At 42.4% G+C, this 25,686-nt stretch overlaps 1 protein-coding gene across 3 annotated transcripts in view; it reads left to right on the top strand.

Annotated features, from left to right (window-relative positions):
• The window catches only part of EFCAB11 (EF-hand calcium binding domain 11), a 116,634-nt gene extending 91,160 nt beyond the window's left edge, over positions 1 to 25,474 (top strand). Inside the window, exons 6-7 of one of the 3 annotated variants that reach the window (XR_013929401.1) lie at positions 5,893 to 5,940; positions 6,516 to 7,212. The gene's annotated coding sequence lies outside the window, so the exon portion shown is untranslated. Of the gene's footprint in view, positions 1 to 5,892; positions 7,213 to 14,620 lie in introns of those variants that run through there. The other 2 variants (XM_080395122.1, XM_080395123.1) reach the window with 2 other exon arrangements.
• The last annotated feature ends 212 nt before the right edge of the window (positions 25,475 to 25,686 follow it).

Raw genomic sequence — 25,686 nt, 5'->3', positions numbered from 1 at the left:
ACATGCTTCATGCTGTGGCTACCACTGCCATCAGCCAGGACAGAAATGAAGATCTTACTAAAAGGCACTCGCCTTTCCTCCCTCAACCGGTGGCAGTTAAATGAGTCTCCACAGTGATGTAGAAACTGGGATTCAGAATTAAGCTGGGCTACTTCTATCCATCACAGTGTAATACAGCCAGTCACAGCTAATGTCTTTTATCCAGCGGGCTGTGAGCAACAGCCTGGGGAACTGGGGCATGGAGCCTCCAGGGGTGTTGCACAGTCAAAATCCCAGAAAGCCCATGCCTGCTCTTACAGTGCTGGAGCTAGAGATACAGCACTGAAGTTTCATCTTCACACCTCAGGGAAATGCGCAAGTATATCCATAGTAGAGGCACACAGAGAAACTGAGCAGCATTGTGGTAGCTCTACAGAAACTGTAGATTTGTCCTGCCTCTCTTGCTGCTGCTTCTAGAGCCATGATACCAGGGGTGAAGCAACAGCCTTGGAGCATCTTGCTGCTGTGATAGAAAGAAAATGTGCTCCTCCTTAGCATAGATAAGGGCCATCTGTGCATGGCTGAAGTGAGATAATGTTTAGGAGCCTCCCAGGATAATAAAGACTGCACTTTCTTTAACATCTTGTGCTGTTTGAGCTCATGGCAGCGCTCCTTTTGAACTCGCTGTGTTTTGTAGTTCCCCCCACTTGCATAAATTGAAGTAGGATGCAGTGGTTCATATAAATAATATGGTTCAGGGAGGGCACATGTAACAGTATACATGCTGATACAAGCCAGTTGATGCTTGGACATCACAGGTCTCTGCATAGTGTACCAGGAGGTTTGACATCTATGTTGCTACATCTGTCAGTCAATGACCCCCATGCTGCCCACCTTTAGAGGGTGTTACACGTGGAGAACTGTTTTATCTGTAGTTACCAGGACTGAGAGCACTGGGATTGTGGGCATTTGTGTGGAAACTGCTGTAGTAAACATGGCTCATGGAACAGAGCTAGATGTGGCTGCAAGGCATCAGTCTGACTTTCAGTCAAGCAGAAAACTATGTACCCTGAATGATGTTTAGTTTAGCCTGTTGCTAAAGACCTTCTTTAATAGTGGTTTCACTGTCACCTCAGTGAATCTCTTCTAGTGCATTCCTATACTCTTTAGGGTTTTCCTAATATCTAACCTAAATCTTTTTTTTGTCACTGTTGCAATTATATTCTTGTCTGTTACTTCTCTGCAATTACTTCCTGTCCGATCCATCATGGGCATGGAAATTACTGTATTTCCTTTCTCTGTGCAACAGCCTGGTTGTGCTTAAAGGATGCTCTTCTGACCCAGCTTGGACTTCCCTTTGGTTTAAACAAATCCAGTTCATTCAGCCTATACTTGCAGATTGTGGTTTCTAGACAGCTAAACTCTTTTGATCCTCCCATCTGGTATATCCCTGATAGTTCCAGGTCCTCCTTGGGACAAACGGGAGATGTGAACTCACCAGTGCTGAACCAACAAGCAAGAATTCCCTCATACGTTTTTAAGGTTACCCAGCGAGAGATCTCTGCCTTTTGAGCAGGTCAGTGTTTACTGGGGGCCCAGGATGGGCACGGACCCACGTGCCAAGAAGGGACAGCATTTCCCAGTGGTCCAGAAAACAGATCACTGATATATTTATCATCCTATTTTCAGTTATTCCCTTTTTTATTAGACCAAGTGTAGTAGCAAAGGAAACTTACCTCTGTTAAGTCTCTTCTTTTGTATCTTTTGAATTTAGGATTGCTGAAACACAGCAGCACTAGTGATGATATCACAGATGTGCTGGAAAATCCATTCCAAAACTAACATAACTCAAGACTCCACAAAGTGAAGCAAGCTTATTGTAATGGGTGAGTCATGACAAACTAGAAAAAAGGGAGTTCAAGATATTTAGCAGAAAGACCAAAGGTCACATGAGAAAGATGCAGAGGTCACTATGAGAATAATTATGTTATAACATCTTAACTTTTGCTCCTTCAGAAAGTAAATAATGTCATTCTAATTGTAAGTTAATTGAAAGTAAAATGCCAGTATCGTTTTGGAGGAAGACAAGCCAAACCAAACAGAGAGACACAAGTTTGCAGAAACATATCAATTGTTACCAATTTTCTGAACATGGCCAAGGGGTGTTACATTGGTGAGTTGCTGCAACTTGACCAATATTGATTTCCAAGTGAAATCAAAGGCACATTTTGACTGGGAAATGTCAAAAGGGGAAAATAAACATCACTGTAAGAGATAGGCGATGGTGTTTCATCAAAAGCAAAGTGGTGTTTGGTGACCAGAAAATTTGGCGCTTTGGAAAAAGTAAAGGGGTTCTCAACAACAGGGGAGTGATCTCTATGTTTCAGGTACCTCTTCCACCTCTCCAGTGCTTGCCAAAGAGGCTGGCAAACACTCCTCCCTACATTTGTCTCTACATGTTGCAGTAAGTCTTTATGGAAAGGGAGGGTGATTTTATGTTAAACAAATGTATTTCCAGTCTCTCATGTTCATTCTCTCAGATTGCTCATGTAGGCACACATGCATTTCTCACATGTCTTCACACACATTCAAGAGCTTTCTTCCATCTGTGCCTGAGAAGGCAGGGACAAGGGATGCCTTGAGCCCTCACCAGGTCTCTTGGCTTCCTCTTTTCTGGCAATGACAAACTCCCTTTTGCATACTCCTTTTATGCTCTCCAGGAGTTGAGAAGTTACTGTGGTGTAATACACTGGCCTCAAATCTTGCTCAGTCCTTGCTCCAAGGATGTAAAACAAGGTGGTTTTTTTTTTTTTTGCTTCCCATTTTAAGATTATAATCCTCTTACCTGTTGAGACAAGAGGAGGACAATGGCAAAAGAGTTGTGTTATGTCCTTGCTCCCATCTTACTGTTACCAAAGCCTTCTACTGGTGAACCATCTCTGATGGGCCCTTATTACAGAGTAGCCAACCGGTCTTCATGGGTACACACTCCCCAGCATTTATCTCAGTTTCTGCTAGTTGCATCCTTGGTAATCAACATGGGATATTCTTTTAAACCTTGCTCTCGCTTCTTATGGTGCTTTGACACAGGCACTTCCATTCATATGTCAGCTAGATTAATCTTAATATATTCATCACAAATGTCCACATAGTTGATAGTCTGCAGCCAGGACCTTGCAACTTGAGAAATGTCTCCAGACTCCCAGAAACTCCTAACCCAGGAGAGGCTGCCAGATGGAAAAAGCAGCTTGATACAGCCCAAACACACCTCTCATTCCAGTGAGGAGGTGTAGAGGAATTATAGAGGAATGAAGCTGGGTTAATTAACATTGATAATATACAGCTGTGGGCTGGCTTCAGGGGCGGTGGGTTGGCTGATGTGGATAAGATGCAGCTGTGGCTGGTTCCTGCTAAGTAGTTAAATAGCTCTGAGGGGTATGGAAGACTTGGACTGGATGAAGAGAGACCTGAAAGAAGCAGAGAGAGAGAGGGAGGGAGGGAGGGAGGGAGGGGTGGGCCGGGCCGGGCCTGGGTGAGGAGAGGCTGGCTGGAAGAGTATCCAGGAAAAGGGAAAACCTGGACACAGCAGAAGTAAGGAGCAGTGTGGACTGGTCTCTGGAGGATGAAGACACAGCCCAGACAGTAGATGAATTCTTGAACCCTTATGGGGGACTGATGGTGGCGCTGAGACAAGGCACTGGAACTACTTACTGAAGTTAACCTGGTATGTGATGGTGAAAGCCTTGTTGCAGCTGGCTAGTTTTGATAGTGCTCTGACAAGAAGGGAGATCATTGCTGCCTCAGCACTTGCTGTTGGTCCTATAACTGGTTAAGATTAGGCAAGAAAGGCATATGTTTATTTTATTTAGGAAAAACAAGGGCCAAACATGTAGGCTGGCAACAGTGAAAGCTGTTACCAAAGAGCTGTAAGAGAAAAATGCAGTTCTGTGTTATCAGTTAAGATCCTCCTAAGATGTTTCACCATTTCCTAGCCTACCAGATTTACCTCCTTGCCATCACACCTGACCCCAGGACAGGAGCTGGGTCTTTCCTGGGGCCACAGCTTTCCCCTCCTCAGTGCTGAGAACTCCCCCTAGATGGGCAGGTGAACAGCTGTCCCTCTCTTCTCTTCCTGTGACCCAGGCTACTTTGTGTGTTTCCTTCTGACTTGCAGGCTTCTCGTGTTAAGGATATGGTAGTAAAACTTCATAAATTGCAGCCTCTGAAAAAAATACATTTTACAATCACTTTATTAGAGTTGCGCTATCCATTCTACACTGAGCTTTTTTTAAAGATCAGAAATTATGTGGCTGCTAGCTTAAGCATCCATCTCTGTACACCTATACAGTTAGTCTTAGGGTGACACTCTTAGCCAAGTCCATCAGGAGAAAAAAGATAGCACACTATTAAAGTTGCAATTATTGTATTACATCAAAAATATAAATCCATACACCAGCTGTTATAACCTAGCTAAAGAGCAGGGAGGAATCTGGCAAATTATTTTCGTGGAGTTTTATATAGCTACTCATAACAGTGAAATTAAATGAATGCATGTGTATGTGTGTACAGCTAGATTTATAGACCCCTTAAAATGGGTTCCAGTTCCCACTGAAGTAGCACAGAAACAGAAGCGAGGATTGTTTCACCTGCATAGCTGGCTTCAGCTCACTTGTTCAGATATGCTTGACAATGTTAGAGGAACTCACCTATGCTTGGTGCAGCCATTTCCTGGGGCAGTTGTGAAAATTTGGGGATATGAGCCTTGCAGCACCATGAAGCAGAAAGGAAGCTAACACTGCAAAAAGCATTTCCTTTGGCAAGTGCTTCCCCCCTTCTCTGTGCCAGGACCCCTCAGTAAACCAGAGCCTTTGGGGAGTGTGTGTGGTGGAAGCTATAACACAAAGCTAGCTACACAAAGCCCTGTCTAATATATGTGGGGTTTTCATGTATTTTCTCTCCTCTGATAGATATTTTTGGCTAGATCTGTAGCTTTTCTGGTTTGGCATACCTGAAGATGTTACCCTCAGTCAACAGAAACTAAGTGCCTTGTTCAGCTGCCAGTATGTTCTTCAAGCTGCAGGACAGTGTATACCTAGGAGTATGCACAACAAGTGAAATAAATCATAAATATGCCAAACTTCGATATCTGGGGTAGTGGAGAGGGAAAGGAGAGATTACAGGCAGTGTCCGGTCTGGCCAGGATCCACAGCAGGGCAGGCTGCTGCAGAGGCATTTCTGTCTCTTTGCAGGAATCCAGTGTAGGCTCTGTGGGGCTTGCAAGCTCTGGCTCAGGCACCGCTGCCTTTGTGCCACATGCCACCTTCCAGTGTTGTTGCATGTGCAATGGAGGGGGCTGCTACCCTGCGATGGCCCTGTGCACCCACCCTGTGGGACAGGAGGTCTGCTTGGGCTTGGTGAGACAGGTGGCAGCGAGCCCTGTTCTGAAGGACATCTCCTTGTTCCTAGTCACACAGCCCTATGAGTCTGGATGGCTTCACCTCCAGTATTGCCCTGTGCGCAACTGATTTACTTTGATATAACAAGTTGTTCTCGCTCCTTCATATTTCACCTCCTTACTGTGTTCACTCCTCCCAGCCTTGCCTTTCTTTGAGCAGAGCAGCCTCCGCTCCTCCAGACTCCCTGTGCAGGACAGGCAGACCTTTGAGCCTGGCAGAAGTCCTTCCCCATCTGTTCAGGTCTGAATTCCTCTTTGTATGTCACCTGCTACCCAAACGGTACGGAGATCTACAGGAGACTCTTCTCAGTGGCTGCAATGGCACAGACACTTCTCCAAGGATGTGAAATAACACCTCTGAGTTCATTTACCACAGTCTAGGACCATATACAATCATCTTTTAGAAGTACTCACCCTGCAGCTGAGTACCCTGTAATTTTGTCGTCTTTAATTTTCAGCTTTCCACCTTACCACAACAGTGTTGTTACCAGCCTTTGCTTTTCCAGGTAAATTCAAGCTATTTCTGTTTTTCAAAGTCTAGGCCTTTCTGCGTGATATTCTGACCCTTTCCTGCACTGGCAATACTTCCTAAATTTGTGACATCAGAACATTTTATTAAAAGAAATATATATTTAAATATTATATTGTAATATAACTTCCTTTTCGGTAAATGTCTCTGATGAAGTTACTGCACAAGAGCAGTCCATGGGCATTACTTTCAGTGCTTCCCTGTGCAGAAACTTCTCTCAGCATGGTCCTTCCTTCTTCAGTAAAGCCTGTGGTCCTGCTGCACTGGCCACGTCACTGCCTGCTGCATGGTTATGCTGTGCATCGCACATGGTGATTTGAATGGTAATTTTCCACATAACACTACTGCAAATGCTTTGCCGAAGTCCAGATATAATTTTTTACTTTTCTTTCTCAAAAATGCGTTATCTGGTAAGCTCAGGTTACATTTTATTCCATTTACTTTAATGTTCTCAACTTATTTTATTCAGAAATTGTCCTAACAAATTGCACAGAACTATCTCAGGCAAAAGGACATGTAATTGTCCAGATTACTTTTTTTTTCTTTCTGTAGGTGCTGCTAGTGCTGTTATCCAGGGAGGCAGTGCCCCTTGACAGTGTCATTTCTTGTCGTGGTTACTGTGGTGCATTGCTCGGAATTGGGGAGGGACATCACCTCCTCTCGCTCCCTCCTTCCCTGCCTGAACCTCAGACTTCCAGGTAAGGACCCTCTTTCCTATTGTCCATCCAGCTTTCTGCCATTAAATTCAGTATTGCTGTCATTACAGAAAAATGAAGTACTCGTTTAGATTTGGAACCATACTTGAATTACCTTTAATCTTCACATCATTCCCATTTCAGAGCAGCTCCATTTTTTCCTTGTTCTCCTTTTATTTATATAGCTGAGGAGACATTTGTTATTTTAATTTCCTTTGCAAATGCTTCACTTTCAACAGTTTCCACTGTATCTCTACACTGACCTCCAAGTCAGTTTGCATTGCTGATCTGTCTCTTTTTCCATTTCTTGTAAGCGCTTTGATTACTTAGACTTTGAGTTATTAACTTTGTTTTGTTATAAAAGGGGCATAGGGTCTTGTGGCGAGAGGCATGTCCCTCATGTTGGGGTGTGTGACCTGGCAGGGGGCTGAAGTTGTCCCTGTCTTTCTGTCATGGTGCTATTGGGGAAGGGGTCTTTCTCACTGCCTAGGGGGGAGACAGGGAAAATCCAGAGTTCCATAGTGTCTCAGATTTTTGCCAGGATATGTAGGACAATTGCTCTTGTGATCCTTTCCCTGCTCACCAAAACCAGGTCTTAACTGCCACTCTGTGTATTGGTTCAGTGCTCTTTGATGAAGAAATCTGAGTCTCCTGATCCAATATTAGGCCATAATATTGCTGGCAGTGTTTGTTCTGCAACCAAGGTATGGGACATAATATTTCTGTGAGAGCATTATGGAGAACAATAACTTTTCCTGATGCTGTTCCTGGGAGGTGTTAGAGGTGCAGTAGAACCAACTTTTCATGTCCTTCCTCAGACTCACTTAGCCTGAACAGATTGCCTCCCATCCATGCTGCGTTTTCTTTTTCCTTTAAAATGGTAGTGCCCTGAAGTGGTTGTTCATAATCTGCCATGATAATCTCTAGTTCCATCTTTCCTGAACAGCATGTACCTTCCAAGGTTTTGTGAAACACAAGCAAATAGCATCATTTTTAGGATAACATTTTCCTTAGGCCTTTAATCTGCACTAGTAAAGACTAAGTAGCCCTTTCTCTAACTTTTCTTAACCTTATCTTCTGCCTTAGGCCAACAGGAAATAGAAGCACAAACTTTTGTTTGTGTGCTGAATCATGCAGAGCTTCAGTTACACCCTTTTTCTTCTTGCAGTGAAGTTTACTGTGAGATTCCAACAAATATAATGATGCTAACTATTTTTTTCCTCTTTCTCACTTTTTTAAAGCTTAGTTTTCGGATTTAAAAAAAAACCAACCAGGCAGTAAAGTCTTCCCTTGGAAACTTGTTTGCCTTGCTTGAGGAACAGGTATTTCAGGGTCTTTACTGGAAATATCTGAGCTGTACAAATACTATGCCAATGTTCACTGCCCCTCTGAAGGAAAGGAGAGCTCCTAGCACTTTTACCACATCATTCCTGCCTGAGGCATGCCAGAGACACCAGCTTCCCTGGTTTTTCCTCATCCTATATTGTGCACTCCACTATGTATCTATTATGAATCACTCATAAACCTAACCTAATCATGACAAATATGTGAAGAACTAATTTGCTGTTCGTAAGATGAACTGAAGTGGATTGAATAATGAAGGCACTGATGCCACTAACTTGTTTTGATTTGTATGTGTTTAGACACATTTTGAAGTCGACAGGGAAGCATATACAACTTGCTGAGCTCAAATATTTCCCGGTTATTATCTTCCCTTTTCTAATAATCAAATTCATTTGCAAGTAACCACAAACAAGCAACCCAATAACAAAAGATTTATACCATGTTGGCAGTTGAAATGGTCATTTGATTTCCAGTAGGTGTCTGTTGCCAGGTAGATCCTCAAGTGATTCTTATCTTCAGATCTACCTATTTACACAATCTTTATGATTTACCATGTCACAGAGTAGAATCCATTACAGGTTCTGCAAGTAAGCTAGATACTACATTAGATAACCAAGTTTCCTAGAGCTATTAGCCATATATATTCCAGATAAATTGTTTTTCTGGTGTTATGAAGTCAAAGTAAACCTGCTAAAACAATAACACAATATCCTAAATTTCCTATTGAGTTCCAATTGCCTGCAGCTCTTCAAGCTGGGGGGAGAGCAGGTTGAACAGCTCAAGGAAGTAATGTTTCTAACATCCTAACGCAAAACAGTGCAGGGCCATATTGCGAAAGGAAAGCTTGTATGTCATGAACAAAGTAATGTTTTATTGAATCAAGAACTTGATACCCATCGTGCTTTTCAGTTGCAGAAGCCTGTTGTTTATTGCAGCAGCACATTTTGTGTAAGTTCCTTCCTGATTTACGATGATTCACATTGATAGACTTCTAGCCTATAACACTGCCATCACAAGCGATAATTTATAACAGCTTCAGCTCTGCTCTTTCAGTGTTGGTTTTCAAGGACTAGAGCCAAGATCTATTCACCAGAAGTAAATCTGGGAGGAAGTTCACTTACTATGAATATTAATTAATGTTTGTATACTATGGTTTATTTTGTTAAGCAGTGTTTTAATTCAGAGCATTCAAAATGGTGCTGTGTGGGTGAAAAGAATCAGCAGCCATGTGCTCAATTCATTTCAGAGATAAACCTGGTTCCATTCATTTTCTTTTATAGTGAAACCTGAAAACAAGCTTTAGTAAATGTGGCAGGATGGAGAGTGCATAAGCCAGTGACAAGTGGTGCTTCTCTGTGCTCTGTAATTATGCAATAAAGAGAAGATGTTCAGCTTTGCCTCTAAGTCCTTCTCCTGCATTGCTCTTCCTATGCAATGGAGTGAACCTCTTTACTTTGCCACTTTCTTTTTATTCAGACTAATTGTCTCCTTGAGGAGATTCTAGTGGAAGTGATTGAGACTAAGGGGTATAGCATCATCTTAACACTGAAGAGCATTCATGGAAGCTGAGTGCATGACTCCCCAACAGAATGAGAGAAGAATACACAGCAGAACCATAAGAAAAACAGGAATGGCCAAGTCATTACAGATTGCTAGTATGCTTGTATTTTTCACGTTATAGCATATAATAAAGGTGTTCCCCTCTTTTTGTTTTATAAGGTTATGCTCTCAAAAGCATTTGTATCAATTTGAGATGAGTAACAACCCCATTGGTGGAACGGTAGCTCCAACAGGTAGCTCTCTTCTGGCACCAGCTCTCCCCTCCCTGAAAGTATAACCCTAGAGGCCAGTACTTCTCATGGAAGTGGGCTGAGTGTGAGTGGGTGATGCTGTTACCACCCTGTACCAGCTGCCTGTGCTGCCTTTGTGGCTGGGTTGTGCTCCTGAAACAGCGTAGCTGGCACTTCCCTAGCATGCGCTGTAGAGTGGTGTGGTAATGCTGTATATAGCCTCCTTCTCTGCTTCTGGTCTCTCGTGTACCACCAGGTGTGGCTGGCTCTCCCTTTCCCCGGGCTGCTCCACAGAGCCACCTCCTCACAGGATCAGCACAAAAAATCTGCACTCACACGACACCAACAGGCTTTCAGTCTAGCTACTGTCCTCCTTCACAAGCCAACCCCAAGTGCAGCCATCTGTCCAGCACCAGACAGGGGTTCCCAAGGCATGCCGCTCAGCAGAGCCTCTTGGGTCCGGGTCCTCTTCATAAGAGGGTGAAGCAGCTGCAGTTCCCGATAGCTGGTGACCCTGTGCTGGAGTGCCTCTCTTCCTACCAGCCCACATGCAGAGGGCTGTCCCTCCTCAGCCACCCCTTTACAACTGGCTCTTCAAAAGGCCTCTTGCTCTCTGCTGCTCTGTGAAGCTGGCATTGCTGGCTGTCCTCACCTGGCAGGCACGCCAGCCTAGTGAGACCTTTCCTTGCAATTTCCATGCATGGTATGTGTTAGATAAGCCTTAAATAGATTGCACCTACTTCACTAAGAAGCTCAAAAGTGTAGCATGCCACAGCTCCTTATTCCATTAAATTACCTGTTAGGCATAATGTGAGCTGCATTCCTCCTTCATCTACACCCAGGTTTCCTCACTGAAGTCAATTGGAGCTGCACCTTTAGAAATAAGAAAATAATTTGACCCAGTTAGGTGTCACAGAACAGACTTCAGTGGATTGCACAGACTGAAGAGAGAGCAGAATGTTGCCCATTGTATTTACTATCATGTTTGTTTTGGGAGCTAAATTATTCCTCCTAATTCTGCTAGCAGTGTAATACGCTGTCTCAGTAATGGAAAGCATATGAAAGCAAGCAGATGGTGAAAGCAGAAAAAAACCCAGCATGTCCTGATAATGTAGTAAGCAAGTTCATTTTTTTGGCATTAGGCTTTCATAACCAAGGCATGGTGATAACAAGTACAGACACATTTTTAGAGCGCAGTTCATCAAAAAATATAGCCAGTTTCATTGCGGGGCAATGGAAGATTACTTTTTGAGACTTCTATATAGATAAAAGCTAGATGTGAATGTTGTTGAATTAGACCCATAATTTATTATTGCTAGAAGATGAGTGACAGAACAGATACTGGCCAGAGTGATTCCATCAGGGCTCCTGTGATCTCTGGTATCTTTAGGAATGTAGAGCCTTTCACCCATTGATTTGCAAATATGCAGCCATCCTGCATTCCAGAAATACCACAGACACTTCGATATAGGTTGTTATCACAGCAGGTGGTATTGGAAATTCAAAATATTTTATTTTGCTTTGTAAGTAAGCAGCCTTCAGTTTGAAATTCTGAAGTTCAAGGTTGTTGCTTCTTGGATATTTTTGTGCGTGTATCTGCAGTACATGAAGCTCCCAGCCTGACTCCAGCAGCCCCTTGCTTCTCCTACCCACTTGTCCCATCCTTCCTGAGTGGCAGGCAGAACAGCCTCAGTGGGAAACATTCCCATTTGTTTAGGAAGACTGAGAAAACAGACAACCTTGACTCACTGCCTGAGCAAAAGGCCTTGAAATGTGGTTTCTGGGGAGGATGCTATCCAGCCTGATGACCTCCAAACTACACTTTTAAGTCTCTCAGAACAAAACATGTGCAGAAAGGAGGCCAGATTCACTGCTTATCATTTTAAGATTCTTCAAAGAAGGGATAAATTAATCTTTTTCACAATTTTCATTTGAAGCACTGAAGCCACATCTTCATGTAGCTGCAACGTGGACCTTCTTTCAGCTTCCCGGAATTTCAGTTTCAGAGAGAGCAAGGGAGGAAAAGCCACAAAAGGCACCGCTGCAATTGTAAGAGCAAATGCTAGTGTACAATCGAGGGAATAAACCCAGATCTGAGCACACCAATTTCTTCTGGAGGGAAAGGGGGTGAGGAGAGATGGCCCCATTTCTCATTAAACCATATAATTAGTTTCAACACTGTTTTTTCACTGTGCAGTAACGCAGCATACTAAGTAATGCAAGGGTTTGTTTTTTGAAAAATATTTCATATGCATCTGGTTCATTCCTGACTTGAAGAAACAAAGGCGAAAGAGTATTTTTGGTTGCTTGATCCCTCTGAGGATCCTGTGCTTGCTGCTTCCTGAGTAAAGTTGTCTCCCTTTATCATTTTAGTAATGGCTTGCTGATTTATCTCTCAGGAGATAATTTTTTTTCCTTCCAGATTGCTTTTAGTATCTCTGGGAGGTTGTGGGTGGCATCATTCAGATTTCTTTGATGTCCCTGTGTCCTCTTCATTTCATTACCTGGGCAGGACTTGGAGCAGGGAAGAAATGTGATTGACATCACATCCCTAGGTACCAGCTGTTTTCCTGCTCCTCTGCCTGTGCCACCATCTTTTCCTGATGTCACCTCCCCTTTCAAGGTCTTGGGGACATGGTACAGCAGCCAGGTGACCCGGGCCACCCTTGCTGCCAGAGCAAAGCCTGAGCATTTTGCCCATCAGAGACTCAGGCAGGGACCAACCTGGGGACAGGCCCCAAAATGCCCAGCTCAGACCCACAAGCTGGGCTGGGGTCGGGGTGGCAACAGGCTCTGCTGGGCTGTTGAAACAGCTGGTGGGTCACTGGCAGTGGGTGGCATTGGCATGTTGCTTCCTTCTGCTGCGTTGCCCTTCTGTAATCCGTGTATCTCTTAGAGCAAGAGCCTGAGGTCCCTCCTGCAGTGAAATAAGACCTTGATCCCAAACTGTTCAGACTGAGGTCAGCAAGCCTGTTTTCAAAGCAAAGCCCTGCTCTCCATGAGTAAATCGCCCTCAATTTTTGCTTGACAATCCTGCAGCAAATGTCTTTAAATGCAGTGTCTGTATGTAACTGCTCTTTTTGGTAAGTTTCTCCTAATGAGCCATAACATATGTGCTGTGTCTTTACACACCTCGGAACAATGCTATGCAAACATTAGGAGATTTTTCTAACAACTAGTGAATGTGCTGCTTTTCACAGCTCACCAAAGCACTCCTGGCTGATAAGCCTGGCCACTGAGGGATATTATCTGTATTTCTAGGGTCAGAGGGAAAGCAAAAAAAAGGTGGAAGGCTATCTGAATATTTTAAACAGCTGACTGATGGAAACAAGTTGCACAGGGGACACTTCTCCCGTGGGGAGGCCTGAGGAGATGTGTTTGTTGAGCCATAACACTGTCCAGAGAAGAAAGTTCAGTGAGAAGTTGCAGAGAGCTAAACTGTTTGCTCCTTCCCATCCCTGTGCACCCTTGAGTGATTTATTCAGTTTCTCCCCCTGGCAAATATCCATAGCAGTGCTCAGATATTTTGATGCACAGTAAGTTAATTAAATCCCCAGCACCATGTGTACCTGTCACATGTATATACAGTGCAGGAGATGTATTCGTCCCAATGATGTCCCATCTTTGTTAGGGAAGTGCAGTACAAACGTGGTGAAGAGCCATCACTCACCATGGCATGAGCAGCCCGTTCAGAGCTGGGCGGCTGGGGCACTGTCCCTCGGCCTGACTGCCTGCATGCTCCTGAACTAGCCCCCCTAGAAATGGCCTAGCCCTAGGGCTCAGAAAACATCTTTCTGATGAATGAGATTTTTGCTGCTTTTCTGATTTGTACCTGAAGCAACCCAGCCTACACTAGCTAACAGGCACTTTTCAGAAGGATTTTTAGGCCGAGTCCCTCATATTTTGGTAACAGAGCTGCACCGTTATTCAGTGCACTGCATTTTCCAGAAGTAGACATTTCCAGGAAAATACAGTTGGATGTTTTGGCCCAGTGGTGCTTCTTCCATCTTTGGTTGTGATCACGAGCTAAAGACCTTGCATTGTCCCGGCAAGGATGAGCCCCTGAGACATGGTGTTCCCACAGCAGGAGCAAGAGGGGAAGCGATGCCTGGTGGTGGAGGACTGCAAAGCATGTTTGCTGGGCAAAATACTACGTGCATCTTTGTTGAAAGATCATCTAAGTCCAATTCCAGCTTTGGCAGACACACAGCAGTTCCCCATGACCATGCCCAATGCTAGCACCATCTCCACAGCCCTGCCCTGCTCCCAGCTGGACCGTGTTAGCCTGCACAGAGATTTTTGTCTGCACCAAAGTTGGGAAATCCCTAGTTGCAGGACTCACAAAAACTATAAAACCAGGTATTCTGAATGAATACTGTAAATTAAAACTCTGAAGTTACCTCCACAAGTGTTTCTAGGTGAGCATGCAAGGGGCCCACTGTACAGCAGTTGCGAGATGCTGCCTGCAGCCTCCACACCTGCCCCTGCAAAACTTGAGCACAGCTGAAGGAGGGGCTTGGAGGTAAAACCGTTTGGCGGCTGATGCCGGGCATTGGATATTCTGGGGTAGCTGTGGAGTTTCTGGTGACCTGAGGCTACAATAATTCCATGATTCTATTGAAGAAGGTGGTGACTCACACTGTATGTCAAAGCTGATGAGCAACACCCACTCCGAAGCAATCATCACACAATGCTGTATCTTCTGCTCTATTTACCACACTTAAGTGGCCTTCATTGCTTTGGTAGCTGAGGGCTTCACACTTGTTAATGTGTTTATCTGTGCAGTGGCTCTGTGAAGTAGGGACAAACTGTTATCCCCTTTTCACAGGGAGGGACTGAACCAGCAAGAAGCCAAACACCAACTCTAAGGTCTCTGAGACTCTGCAGCACAGTCCAGGCCTCCCAAGTCTGAGGGTCATAACCTCACTTTCCAGTAGTGACTGAATAGGATACAGAACCAAAATTTCAGGGTGTGCCAGCACCTGCTGGATGGAATCCACAGGCTGTCACCTCCTATCTCCAACAGCAATTGTATTTTCCTCTGCTATTTCTGTTACTTCAAATATTGTATCATAATATTATCTTGTCTGCTCTAAACAACAGTCCTCTCTTGGAAGTTGTACTTTGTGAGGGAAAATGTTGACAAATGTTATCATTCCCAGTGTTTGGGCCCAGACACAGAGGGGTGGATGCACCACAGTCCATCCCTCTGCCACCCCAGCCTGTGCTCTTGTTACAGATCTGCTAATAAGTTAGAATTAATTGACTTTATTTGATTTTATAAAATCATTTGGAATAAGAAATATATGTTAATGAAACCTGCAGTTGCACAGCAAAAGCTGCTATGAAATCCTTTGTACAGCCCTGTACCAAGGCCAGAAGAATGGGCTAGAATCATTGTTTAAAACTTAGGTAAAAAAAATGGGATTTTACAGATTTCTTTGTATTTGACTAGTCTTCTGTATGTAGAAAGTGTACTGAAATGTCAGAATATAGAATTAATGGGAACTGGGGAGAGTCGACTGGAACAACTTGTAGTTACCTGCCAAGAAACCATGACCTTTAGTAAAAGGTAATTCGGGCAGGGGGAGATCGCGACCACCGACTCATATACCACCTACCCAAATCGTACCCCAGACCCATTTCTGGACCTTTCTAACCTTTACTGCGCAGAATCGGATATGGGAGGAGAGTATGTTACTGATTTTCGGCAAATACTATGACTATGCATGAATACTTAATGAATATGCATGAATAAGTTCTATATATGGTGTATGATTTTGAAACTTGGTGTGTGTTGATCGTGAGAGGACTCACTCATGCACCCGGCTGTTAATAAAGAAGTGTCTGCTTATCTGCATCACATTGGTGTTGATAAATTGTTCATTCCGAGATTTCAGTAACAGTTTTTGGCGACCCAGATGGGACCTCGCTGAAGGAGACCGGAGGAGTCGGGGACCTGATCAGTTCCAGCCAGCACCGAGGGTTTCTCGGGGATACCCATCAATCCCCGATCCGTAAGGCTCTTCACGACGTTCCCTGGATTTTGGTAAGACACTTCTTTTTTTTTGTAATTGTAGTAAGTGGGTTAGAGTCCCAAGTGCACTGTAGGAAGTGGGTTAGAGTCCCATTGTATTAGTCTACCTGACAGATGCAGCGAAAGCTGCGCAGGGTAGGACTAAAGGAATTCTAGTGTAAGTGGAAATTGTCTGCCTGTAAGACATAAGCGAAAGCTATTGCAGGGTTGGACTAAAAGGATCCTTGTGGAAGTGGAAGCCTAGGCGTCTGCCCATAAGACATAAGCTAAAGCTATTGCAGGGTTGAACAGTAGTATAGACAAGAGAACCTATATGCTATAGTGTTCTCTAAGGTAGCGCCTCTAACAAGAAGTTAGAAGGTTTTTTTGTGTTACGGAATTGTTTACTTTGGTTGTGTATTGAGAAGAAAATTAAGAAGTGTATAATATTGTGTTACATACCTTTGTTTAAAGTAACAATTATGGAAAAGTGTGAGTGTGGCTGTAAGGGTGAGACGTGCAATTGAGCACGAAAGCGAGTGTGGAGTTCGGATCCGCGGATCGGAGTGACAGAATGAGTGATTGTGTATTGTACTGTAAAGTGACTATACCATGGCATCTAAGTTAACTCAGTTGTTTAAAAGTAAAAGTATGGGTAATCTTGCTGCAAATGACAAAATCCTGAAAAAATTCTCCGTTGGGATGTTTATTGGTACATTGGGGAGATTTACATGATGATTTGTGAAAGAACCAGATGATTGAGTATTGTAATAATTGGTGGCCTCTGTATACATTGGATAATCAGGAAAAGTGGCCCATGAATGGGACACTAAATTATAACACTATTCTGCAGTTAATGCTGTACTGTAAAAGAGAGGGGAAATGGAGTGAAATGCCATATGTGGATTTGTTTTTTTCCTTAAGACAAAGAAAAGATTGGCAGGATGAATGTAAGCTAACTATTAGAGATAATTTGGTAATGTCTATAATCTCTGATAATAAGAAAGTGAAAAAAAAATGTTGCTCAACCTGTGAGATTGGGAAGGACTGTTTGAAGAAGAGAATTGCCTCTGAAATTGATGAAGGACCAGAATTAGATATATCCCCTCCTAGGAGAGAAAGGAATTGGGGTTGAGAATTTAGGGAACAGGAACAGGTGGAGGAACCGGAGAGTAGTGGAATAGAGGATGTGGAGGAGGGACCGTCCGAGATTGTAATTCATACTCCTGTTTCCCAGAGAACTTGACAGCAGACACAAACAATAGCTCCCCTGCGACAGGGAGTTGGTAACGATGGGCCAGTGTATGTGAAAGTGCCTTTTTCAGTTATGGATTTGATGGAATGGAAATGTTCAGCAGGAGATAGCCAAAGTAATGTTTTTAGATGATTGAAGGGGACCGGAGGGGAACCCAGTTGAGCCTCTGGTTGTAATTAAGCTGGGAGAAAAAGAAGTTAAGTTTTTAGTGGATACAGCAGCAACATTTTTGGTATTAAATACCTGTAAAGGAAAAATTGGAACAAAACCAGCCAATGCAATAAGAGCAACAGGGAAAGAAGAAAACAGGCCATTCCTGCAACCCCTGGATTTGAAATTTGGAAATAAGATAATTATATAGGAATTCTTGCATGTACCAGAATGTCCGATACCCTTGTTAGGAAGGGATTTGTTATCCAAATTAAATGCACAAATTGTTTTTGAGGAAGGAGAATTTTTCTTGAAAATACCAGAGTCAAAAATGAGAGAAATCCTGATGATACAAGAAAAATTAAAGGAGCAAGAAATTCCACTGAAGGTGAATTTGGCAGTGATCCCTACAGTATGGGAAGCAGATATTCCCGGAAAATCGAAACTAGCAGAGCCTGTCAAAATAGACTTAAAGGAGCAGGGACAGTAAAAATTAAGCAATATCCAATCAAACCAGAAGTTAGACAGGAACTAAAGAAATTGATTGATAATTTTTTTGAGTATAAAATTTTGGAAGGATGTGAACCTGAGTATAATAATCCTATTTTACCAGTCAGAAAACCTTTGGGTGAATATAGGCTGGTGCAAGATTTGAGAGCAGTGAATCAAATAGTTAAGGATATTTATCCTGTAGTAGCAAATCCTTATACGCTGTTAACAGCGTTAAAGGAGACTTACCAGTGGTTTACAGTGCTTGATTTGAAAGATGCTTTCTTTTGTATACCTTTGGAAAGGGAAAGCAGAACACTGTTTACTTTTGAATGGGAAAATCCACAAACTGGGCGAAAAATGCAGTTAACATGGACAAGATTACCCCAAGGATTTAAAAACAGCCCAACAATTTTTGGAAATCAGCTGGTAAAGGAGCTTGAAATCTGGAAACAGGACAAATCAAGGCCTGGACGTTTACTTTTACAATATGTGGATGACATACCAGAAGAAAGGTTTACTTGTATACAGGTGACTGTTGACCTCTTGAATTTTCTTGGACTAAATGGGTACAAGGTGTCCAGGAAGAAAGCCCAAATAGCCTGCCAGACTGTGATATATCTGGGTTTTGAAATTTCAAAAGGGCAGCGACAATTAGAAAAGATCGCAAAGAAACCATCTGCAGTATACCTGAGCAAAAAAATATTCATAAACTCAGAGTGTTTTTGGGAATGACAGGGTGGTGTTGCCTTTGGATTATGAACTATGGGCTAATAGCTAAACCGTTGTATGAGGGCCCAAAAGAATTCTCCCTTTGTATGGTGCCCACAACAGCAAAAGGCTTTTGTAGAGTTAAAAACGTGCCTTAATGTCTGCACCTGCTTTCGGACTTCTGGATGTAACCAAAGATTTTCAGTTGTTTGTTCATGAAAGACAACGCCTTGCACTGGATGTGTTAACTCAGAAGATAGAAAACTGGAAACGACCAGTCGGATACTTCTCCAAACAACTGGACACAGTGAGTAGAGGGTGGCCAAACTGCCTTCAAGCAGTGGGGGGCAACAGTAATGGTCATACGAGAAGCTCGGAAATTGACCTTGGGAAGAACAGTAACAGTCTATGTCCCACACATGGTGATAACTGTTTTGGAACAAAAGGGGGGACATTGGCTGTCTCCGAGCCGAATGATGAAGTACCAGGTGGTACTGACTGAACAGGATGATGTGAATCTAAAGACAACTAACCTGTTAAACCCTGCAGTGTTTTTAAGTTCCATACAGGAAGAAGGACAACTGGAATATGACTGCTTGGCTACTATCAAGTACGTTTATTCCAGTCGTGAATATCTGAAGGATGTACCACTGGAGCGACCAGACTGGGAATTGTATACTGATGGAAGCAGCTTTATGGAGCAAGGAGTCCGATACGCAGGATATGCAGTAACAACAGATACTACAGTTACAGAAGCAGGAGCATTGGCGACTACCACATCAGCCCAGAAAGCGGAACTTATTGCTTTGATTTGAGCCCTAGAATTAAGTAAAGACAAGAAAGTAAATATGTGGACAGATTCAAAATATGCCTTTGGGGTAGTGCACGTCCATGGGGCTTTGTGGAAAGAAAGAGGGCTATTGTCCTCTCAAGGATCAAACATTAAGCATCAAAAGGATTATTGCAAGCAGTTCAGAAACCAGATCAAGTAGCAATCATGCACTGTAAGGCACATCAAATTGGGAACACAAAAATAATTGTTGGAAACAATTTGGCTGACAAAACGGCAAGAAAGGTAGCAAAGAAACGAGCATTACAAATGGCAGTAAATCCTTCTAAAACAGTAACCCTTCCCAGGGAGAAACCAAGATATTCGGAAGAAGATGACAAATTAGGTCAGTTATTAAATGCTAAGAAAAACCTAGCCGGATGGTGGGTAACCCCTAATGGACAAATAGTGGTTATACCTCTTTTGATGAGAGAGGTAATTCAAACAAGACATCAGGAATGTCACTGGGGAGCGGAAGCCTTAGTAACTTCTTTACGGAAACAAGAATCATCAGTTAAAATGTTGGGAATAGCTAAAATGATAACTGAAAATGTGAAGTATGTTTGAAAAATAATCCAGCGATTAAGAAAAAAGTTTAAATGGGTAGATTGAAATCTGGTACAGAACCTGGAGATTATCGGCAAGTAGATTTTTCAGAGTTACCTTGACAAAATGGGTACCGGTACATCCTGGTGGGGGTTGATACTTTTACAGGATGGCCAGAAGCCCTTCCCTGTTGCACCACACAAGCAAAAGAAGTAGTGAAGTGGTTACTACAAGAAATAATTCCAAGATTTGGAGTTCCTGTTGGAATTTCTTCTGACAGAGGTCCACACTTTGTTGCAGAAGTAGTTCAAAGTATTAGCAAAGTATTGGGTATTATTTTGGATTTACATGCGTCCTGGAGACCACAATCTAGTGGGAAGGTAGCAAGGATGAATCAGACTTAAAAAAGACAAATAAGTAAAATTTACCAAGAAACTAATCTAAAGTGGCCTCAGGCGCTTCCATTGGCATTACTACGAATCAGGGTACAGCCAAAGAATGGAACCTCAGTCAGTCCTTATGAATAATTATATGAAAAACCATATGAGTCTCCAGAACCAAATCCAAACATACATGTAAAAGGAAAACAGGATGTGTATAACTATTTGCTTTCTCTAGGGAAAACTTTGGCTGCAATTTGGAGTGCAGTAATTTGGAATAGACCTTTATCCCTGGAGAATTCAGTGCATGATTTCCAACCAGGAGACTATGTCTACGTGAAGACCTGGACCTCCAAACCTTTGCAGGAATGTTGGAGAGGACCTTTTTCAGATACTGTTAACCGCTTTTACAGCTATCAAGATTGCAGAATCAGGTACTTGGATACATTATACTCAGGTGAAGAAAGCACCTACTCCATGGAAGATTGTTAACCGTGACTCAGAGACTTTAAAATTGACTTTGAAACATGTCTATTTTTTTTATATCAGGTTTTGATGGTTCTTTGGATTTTATTTTGGTCGGTAGTGTTGGTAGGATCATGGAGTGACTTGGTGGACAGGAACAAAAGACAATTAGAAACAGAACAAGTGATTAACATTCCCAAACAAACATTTGAGGAAAATTTGATGTTAGGATTGATTAAAGGATTTGCCATTTTGCAAAATGTTATGCAGATTACTGCTTGTTTACCAATACCAAAGGCAGTAGGTGAATCTATTCCATGGGGAATTTTAACTATGAATCTGACTAATCTGGAACATGAAAATGAAACCACTTATTGTGAACAAAGGCCAGTAACTCAATGGTATGAACACGTAAAGGTTATCAGAAAACAGTGGAAGTCGCCAGGTAAAGAAACAGATTGTAAAAAACTACTGAATTATGATTTTATAACAGGATCCTGACCTAGTGCCATAGCACGAGTTCTTCCTGGGAGTCCAAATCCCCAGTTAGGATGGTGTTCTTATGATGAACAACTTAAAACCAATGTGAGCAAAAGTATCATGGAATGGAAGTGTAACAAAACTGGCCCAGGTACACAATTAGTAGAACAATGGGACTCTATATGGTCCATGTCCATATTTTCCCCAATTCCAGTACATGGCCAGAACTCCTTGGTGTTTTATTTGGGATGGAAAAGCTTTTGCAGTTTTACCCTCAATCAATGATAAAGCAACTTCACTGAGAGAGGAGAACAAAATAGTGCCATGGTGGAAATGTGAAAAGGTGTACAATTGCAGCAATGAGGATTTAATAATTCAAAGAATTCCTCCTTTGGCAGCTGCTTTAAAATATGGTTGGTTTTGCCGAGGTCTTAAGAATACTCTCAATTTAACCAGCACCTTTACACCTAGGAAAGGAACTCTGTTTAGTTGCAGAAAATCTACTATTAAAAAAACAGGACATATAGTTTGGGCATTAAGTGATGGAACCTGGACAACTCATTTACCATTAGATAGTAAGGTGAAACAAATTACTTTAGGTATGTCAACATTGTGTCCAATTTGGAAAAAAATCACCATTTAAAGGACCCTTGGAAAGTTTGAAATTAAAATGAACCAAGAGGTCTGAAACAGATGATGATACTTGGAACGAACCATCAACCGGAGTAAAAATTGCCTGGGCTCTTGCATCACTTTTGAATCCTATAGCATCATATAGAAATAGAGAATGGCTTTATCAGTTAACAGGTCAAGGAGAAAAGTTAGCAAACATCACCAAGAAAGGGTTTAAGGAATTGAATATACAGTTACAGGCAACTTCCAGGATGACCTTACAAAACAGAATGGCATTAGATATGCTTCTATTTAAAAAGCATGGGGTATGTGGATATCTCAAGGATAGATTAGACCACTGTTGCATTCATATTCCAAATGTCACTCAAGATGTGGAACATGATCTGGAGTTACTGGGTAAAACTGAAAAGGAAAGAGAATCAATTCAAGAAAATATGTCAGAAGAATGGCTGGGAAAAATTTTTAGCAAATTAGGATGGAATCTAAGCTCTTGGATACAGTCCATAATCAAAACTTTGTTTCTGTTACTGATTGTCTTTCTGATGCTCATGCTAGTATATGCTTGTTTGAAGAAACAGTTTACCAATAGAATTGCAGTCAATCGCATGATCATGAGAGAAGTACCAACTATTTCACCAAGATACAGTCCACCACCAAAATATGCTGAAACAAATGTTATGTAAATAATGTTAAAATATTGAAATAATAATTTTCAACACTTTCAAAGGGGGGAAATGTTACAGATCTGCTAATAAGTTAGAATTAATTGACTTTATTTGATTTTATAAAATCATTTGGAATAAGAAATATATGTTAATGAAACCTGCAGTTGCACAGCAAAAGCTGCTATGAAATCCTTTGTACAGCCCTGTACCAAGGCCAGAAGAATGGGCTAGAATCATTGTTTAAAACTTAGGTAAAAAAAATGGGATTTTACAGATTTCTTTGTATTTGACTAGTCTTCTGTATGTAGAAAGTGTACTGAAATGTCAGAATATAGAATTAATGGGAACTGGGGAGAGTCGACTGGAACAACTTGTAGTTACCTGCCAAGAAACCATGACCTTTAGTAAAAGGTAATTCGGGCAGGGGGAGATCGCGACCACCGACTCATATACCACCTACCCAAATCGTACCCCAGACCCATTTCTGGACCTTTCTAACCTTTACTGCGCAGAATCGGATATGGGAGGAGAGTATGTTACTGATTTTCGGCAAATACTATGACTATGCATGAATACTTAATGAATATGCATGAATAAGTTCTATATATGGTGTATGATTTTGAAACTTGGTGTGTGTTGATCGTGAGAGGACTCACTCATGCACCCGGCTGTTAATAAAGAAGTGTCTGCTTATCTGCATCACATTGGTGTTGATAAGTTCTTCACTCCGAGATTTCGGTAACACTCTCTGTGTGCAGCCACACAGCGTGAGAGCCACCACCAGCCGCACAGTTTCTTCCCACTCATGCTGGGGCTGTGCTCCTTCCCTAGCACATGTACACAGCTGTCTCTGTAGTGTGAAGGAGCTGTCTGGCCTTGGTGGTATCATTCCAGATACCTATTCATGGAATAAGAGAGGAAAAACTGGACCCCATCTTCCAAGCTGCCCCACTGTAAAGAAAGATCCAAGCTGCAATGTTCCTGCTGTCTCTTAAAGCAGGCAGCGGTTCAGATCTCTGGCTCCAATTCAGTCCTGTCCCTTTATAAAAACCCAGGTGTTAGTGAAAGTACTATCCGTGTCTGCTTCAGCATGTGAAGAATGTGTCACTTGCCTCATTGCCTTAAAAGCAATAAATCTCTCTTTATCGTGATGGTCACTTAGTAATGAAAACCAGTGGCCACATCAGTTATCTGAAGGAGGCTAAATGAGAACTTGCTCCACGCCCTATACAAATCAGCCAGATAGCTTCAAAGCCCTTACCGGTTCCACGCGGCTGGATATATCCAGAGTGGCTGAAACGGGCCAGCATACAGTGCTTTGTCATCCCGGCACATCCTACCCATCCTGCTGCCAGCTGAGCAAGGACACACAGGGATTTCTGAGTTTCTACTGTGATTAGACACAGCACCCTGTAACAGTTTATGTAGAAACAGCAACTGTATTTAATCATGCCTTAAATTTCGTAAATGTCCCACCCAGCTATCTCCAAGCATTTCACGAACCTGGTCCTTCTCTTGACTCGGGTATTCCTCACAGTGGGTAGGACCCCTTCATAGGGATTTGCTTGTGTTTTCCATTCTCCACCTGTAATTCGGAAAGAAGGCTATTCAGCCACCCTTTTAAAGGGCTTTGGGAACTCTGCAAGGAGAGTGCTATTTAGGTACCAGCTATCTGTAGCAGCATGTCACAACAGATTCAGCTGGGGAACAGCTGGCTCTGTTGTTGCAGCACTCGTTGAGGACTCAACTCCCAAATGTATTAAGACTCCATGTGTGGTCGAGTCTTTTTGCGCCTTCATGCCTCACCTGTAAAATGGAGACAATAACGTTTCTCTGCATGAATGTTGAGAGGTCGTACGTTAATGGTACTCAGACCATCACCATGCAAATACCTGAAACAGATAATTCTGCAAGAGCCACAGACAGCATTCATTTGCATTTGTATTCTGCAAACTACTGAAGGAACCAGGCTATTAACACCTCTGTTCTAGGGGGAAATGCCTGGAGACTCAGACCAGACATCTAAATGGAACTTCATGGGGTGTGGTGTCCAAACTTGGATTTGAATGTAGATTGCGCGGCTATTCCCTAGTTTATTTATAATAGCCCAAACCTCATTGTGAACTCCAACCACTGATTTACTAGAAATCTGAATCTGGATTTGGTTGCCCATTTTGTAGCTTGGGTCTGTCTTGAGACTGCCCTGTAGTCTGCTTTAATCTACTCGGAAGCTGGAGATTTATTTCTACAGGAGACAAGGAAACATGTTATGTTGCCAAACTACTTCCAGTCTTTTCCAGAATTACAAGTCAGGGGATGGGGGGTAGGGCTTTGTGATTTCCATCCTACAATCTAAACCAGATGAGCTACCCTTGCAGCAAAAACATTTAAGCAATAAAAGCAAAAAATAGGCAGAAAAAGTTCTGTTTTCTGATTAACTGCATTATTATGACAATTTTTTTAATGAGATGCACATAAAGCAGGTTACAAGATAACTTGATCACTGCCTTTGATTTATCCCAATGAAATATACAGGTTTTGTTTTGCCAGGGACAAGGAGGTGACCATAGCGTAATACAGTGGTTGTGCTTATTAGAAACAGAAAGCTCTCAGCCTGCAGAAGGAGACTCAGTAAAGCTCATGTTACATTAATCCAAATATACAAACAATTAAACGTGATCCAGCAAAGCCATGTTACTAACGTCAGCCCAGGTGAGATTAATAGAACAGAGCATAAACCTTAGCAAGTGAGAAAGAGGGAGGTTATGAGGAAATCTGTCACCAGTTTTCTCCATTCTTCTCAAGGTATAACAGCCAAAAGGCTCTTGTCTTCTTGCCATACTGCACTCCAGTCCTACTGCTTGTACCAGGTATGAGGGCTAATACCTGCGAGTTTTCCCTCTTTAGAAAAAACAAAGTGAAGATACATAGCCAAACAGCAGTCTTCAGCATAGCGGGGCTGAGACAGCCCGCGGACCCTGGGATGTGAGTGGGACAGGAGTTGTTACAGGCAATGAGAGTGAGGATTTAACCTGAATCAAACTTGAACGCAAAAATGATAAACCCCCAAGCCTTACACTGTATGTTATTGTTTGTTGCCACCATGTTGTTTACCTGCACTTCCTTCATTTTGATGCCGATATCAGGGTTTTTTTTAATGCCTGAAAAGTATGGAATGTGTAGCTGGCATATTGGACTAATAGGATGGTAGTAAAAATCTCTCTCCTGTTCCTTTACTCTTTACATACATGAAAGACAAGACAGTATCAAAAGCA

This window comes from Falco punctatus, assembly GCF_963210335.1.
Source record: "Falco punctatus genome assembly, chromosome: 7".
Lineage (NCBI taxonomy): Eukaryota > Metazoa > Chordata > Aves > Falconiformes > Falconidae > Falco > Falco punctatus.
The sequence above is the reverse complement of the archived record's forward strand: the minus strand, read 5'-3'. Positions and strand labels throughout refer to the sequence as shown.